This window comes from Mandrillus leucophaeus, unplaced genomic scaffold (genome assembly GCF_000951045.1).
Source record: "Mandrillus leucophaeus isolate KB7577 unplaced genomic scaffold, Mleu.le_1.0 Scaffold70, whole genome shotgun sequence".
NCBI lineage: Eukaryota > Metazoa > Chordata > Mammalia > Primates > Cercopithecidae > Mandrillus > Mandrillus leucophaeus.
The window spans coordinates 3,092,666-3,097,101 of record NW_012107586.1 but is presented as its reverse complement, the minus strand read 5'-3'; positions in this window follow the sequence as shown (position 1 = coordinate 3,097,101).

Here is a 4,436-nt window from a genome sequence, read left to right as displayed (position 1 = left end):
GCTCTTCGCTCACTGCAGCCCCGATTTCTCCGGGCCCAAGCAATCCTCTGGCCTCAGACCACAACTAGCTGGGACTACAGGTGGCCACCAATATGCCCAGCTAATTTTTGAATTTTTAGTAGAGACAGGGTTTCACCATGTTGTTTAGGCTGGCCTCGAACTCCTGAACTCAAGCAATCTGCCTGCCTCAGCCTCCCAAAGTGCTGGGATTACAAGCATGAGTCACCGCGCCTGGCCTACCTTTGTATTTCTAAGTAAATGTTTGTACCATTATTTCTTGGTTTGTTAATTTTTAGCATTATGTGTTGACTTCCTGACACGGTAGAGAAGGACTTGACTGTATTACTTCTGCTTCCCACCATATAGCTGTGTAACAACTTTTGGTTAAACCAATAATCTGTGCCCAGCTGTATTAAAATTATTATGTATGCAAATATTGTTTAGTGATGAGCTAAGAAACACACTACAATCATGACTTCTAGTTTACATGGCCCTTCATTTTTCTTAGGGTTAATTATTGCCTTTTTTCTCTCATTTGTCTGATTTTCTATAAACAGTATTTACAGTTGGATTTTCACCTCAAATCCTCTAAGACTGTATCGAAAAGTCTAGCAATAATGTTTTCGATATACTCAGTATATAAGTTCCACTTTTTCTTTGGAGTTTTTGTCCCAGAGCCTGCCTTCCTCTTGTTTCAGTCTGGACTGGCTGCTCACTAGACTTGCTGTATAGTTGTCATTCTGGAATCTTCCTTCATTGCTGTTTTGGGGTGATTTTGCCCATTTCCTGGATCCCACGTCTTCCTCTTGTTTTACTTCCTTGTTTTGCTAAAGCGTCTCCTCTAGTAACTTCCTAAGAAAGGGAGATGGGGGAGATATGTTGTTAGAATCTTTGCATATTTGAAAATATCTTACTTCTATTTAACATTTGATGTGTTGTTGGGCTAGATATTCAAGTTTGAAAATAATTTTCTCTTTTTATTTTGAAGGTATACTACATTTTCTTACACCTTCTAGGGTTGCTATTAAAAAAGTATAATTCCTATTCATATTTCTGATCCTTTGTCTGTTACATCTCCCCCATCTGTGGAAGCCTTAGGATTCTGTCTTTAACTTGTTGGTTAGAAATTTTATAATGATTTGCTTTATTGTACCACTTTCTTAATTTGTTGTACTGAGCACTGATTCAAAATAGAAATTCATAGAGCTGAGCATGGTGGCTCATGCCTGTAATCCCAGTACTTTGGGAGGATGAGCAGGGAGGATTGCTTGAGCCCAGGAGTTTTAGGCTGCAGTAAGCTAGGATCATGACACTGCACTCTAGCCTTTACAACAGAGCATTGACATCATCTGGGAGCTCATTGGAAATGGAGAACCCTAGATTCTCCTGTATTCTTCACTGTACCTACAGATTTAGAATCTGCATTTTAACAACATCACCAGGCAATTCAAGTGCACATTACGTTTTGAGAAGCACTAGGTTGACCGTAAGTTGCATAGATGATGTGTCAGATGTCGAATGTCGATATTGGGAGGTCTTCTCTCCAGGGAAGAATCCTCCAGTTGTGTTTGGAAAGTGGCTGTTCTTAAATAGCCAGAAATTTGCTGCATTCAGTCTTGAAAATAGAGGCTAGAGGTAATTTTGGGGTTGGAGTGGCTGTCTGGCCATTCTCCAGTTAGTCCTCCACATCCACTCTTCATCCTTTTTCACCCTTCTATCAACTGGACTCCCTTACGCCTTGGTGTTTGGTTGGCCAATAAGGAGCCCCAGCAGGAGGAGGGGGAACAGAAGTAGTAGTAGTAGTAGTAGGAGGAGGAGGCAAAAGAGTAGTATCAGGCTCTTTAATCTTGGACTTCCTTCATCTTTTGAGGTCGCCTCAGGCTGGCCTTGTTCTTCAACCAAATTTCACTGCTCCTTTCAAGGTGGCCACCTCAGCACAACTCTTTCCTTCCTTTCCGGTCCTGATCCCTCTCCTCAACCTTTTGGGCTTAGGGATAGTATCAGCTTGGCTGCTATTAGTCCTAGGTTACTGTATTCTCTCTTGTGGCTCCCCTACATCCACACTTTTGTAAAGAATCCTTCTTAAATACATTCTCCTCAAATTATCCTATCTTGAGGGTGCCATCTGTTTCCAATGGGATAAAGACTAATATGGTGGGGTGGGGGAAGAGTGATGTCATGGAAGATGGCAGAGTAGAATTGATCCTTGATCCCTTCACTGAAACCACTATTGAGCTGGCAAGAACTGTCAGAACCAACTATTTGGAGCTCTAGATTCTAGTGGAGCATTTGCAGCATTGAAGGGAGTACTTGATGAAGAAAGAGGCTGGTGAATTTTGGTGAATACTTCCCAGCAGCATCCAGTTGTAGAGATGGCAGTCTGTATCCCTGATGTGCTTGGCGATGTGAGGGTGGGCTACAAGAACCTTGTCCTCCAAAAATCAGGCTTGTGTGTTTTGATATACGTTACAGTTTGCTAAGGGGGCCACCACAGAGGTTGGCCATTGTTTCAGCCTCCATGGGCTGAGCTGAAATGGTTTTCTCATTGGTGGAGGGGATTAAAAAAGCTCTGTTTTTTTCTTTTCTTTTCTTTTCTTTTTTCTTTTTTTTTTTTAAGATAAGGTCCTGGCCGGGCGCGGTGGCTCACACCGCTGAGCTACATGGCTGAGGTGGGCAGATCACTTGATGTCAGGAGTTCAAGACCAGCCTGGTCAACATGGTGAAACCCCATCTCTACTAAAAATGAAAAAAATTAGCTGGGCTTGGTTATGCGCCTGTAATCCCAGCTACTCGGGAGGCTGAGGCCAGGGGAATTGCTTGAACCTGGGAGGTGGAGGCTGCAGTGAGCCAAGATCATGCCACTGCACTCTAGCCTGGGTGACAGAGTGAGACTCTTATCTCAAAAAAAAAAAAAAGAAAAAAGAAAAAATGTGGTCTTGCTATGTTACTCAGACTAGGCTCAAACTCCTGGGCTCAAGCAATCCTCCTGCCTCAGCCTCCTGAGTGATGGAGGGGATTAAAAGAGAAAAAACAGCCCTTTTCTTTTTTGGATCCAGGAATTTAAGGAAATCTCTGTTAGGTCACTGGTTGACTGCAGAAATAGTAAGAGTCTTTAGTGACTACACATGCCAAGGAATATAGTCTTTGCGACATAGTTTGGAAAAGGCGCGAAATAAATAGATGACTGTAGCTTTCTTCAAGCTATGATAATCCCTGAAACTGAGACAGAAGAGAAAATCTAATTTCAAGGGTTACAATTTCAATATTCAAAATTTCCAGTTCTCATCACAAAATTGTAAAGTATGCAACATAAAATGAAAGTATGATAGTTGATAGAAACTATCTGTGAAGAGCCCAGACATTGGACTTATATAAAAAGACTTAACTGTCTTAAATATGCTGAAGGAAAAAAGAAAAGAGCTCATGGAAACCATGAAGAATAGCTAAGGAAAATCAGGAGAATGATGTATATACGAGTATAGAATATCATAAAGAGATAGAAATAATAAAAAGGAACCAAATAAAAATTTTGGAACTGAGAAGTACAATAGCTGAAGTACAAAAATTACTAGAGGGGGTCAACAGCACATTTGAGCAGGCAGAAGAATCAGTGAAATTGAAGATAGGGCAGTTAAAATCACCCAGTTTGAGGAACAAAAAGAAAACAATTGAACAGAGCCTATTGGACATGTGGGACACAAATTAAGCATATCAAAACACATGTTATGGGAGTTACAGAAAGAGAAGAGAGAGAGAAAGGGGAAGGAAAAATATTTAAACGGGGAAGGAAAAATATTTAAACGGGGAAGGAAAAATATTTAAACACGTAATGGCCACAAAGTTCCCAGATGTGGTAAAACATGTGAATCAACACATCTAATGAGCGTGACAAACTTAAGGCAGGATAAACTCAGAGATTCACACTGAGACACATAGTCAACTGTTGAAAACCAAAAATAAGAGAAATTCTTTAAAGTGAAAAAGAGAAGTGACTCATCATTTACATGGATCCTGCATAAGAACAACAGCTAATTTTTCATCAGAAACCATGAAGGCAGTGTAATGATGATATCTTGAAAGTGCTGAAAGAAAAAAACCTGTCAACCAGGAATATTATAGCCCGTTCAATGTTCTTTCAAAACGTGAAGGAGCCAGGCATAGTGGCTCACGCCTGTAATTCCAGCACTTTGGGAGGCTGAGGTGGGTGGATCAACTGAGGTCAGGAGTTTGAGACCAGCCTGGCCAACATGATGAAATCCCGTCTCTACTAAAAATACAAAAATTAGCCAGCTGTGGTGGCATGTGCCTGTAATCCCAGCTACTCGGGAGACTGAGGCAGGAGAATCACTTGAACCTGGGAGGTAGAGGTTGCAGTGAGCTGAGATTGGGCCACTGAACTCCAGCCTGGGTGAGAGAGGGAAACTCCATCTCAAAAA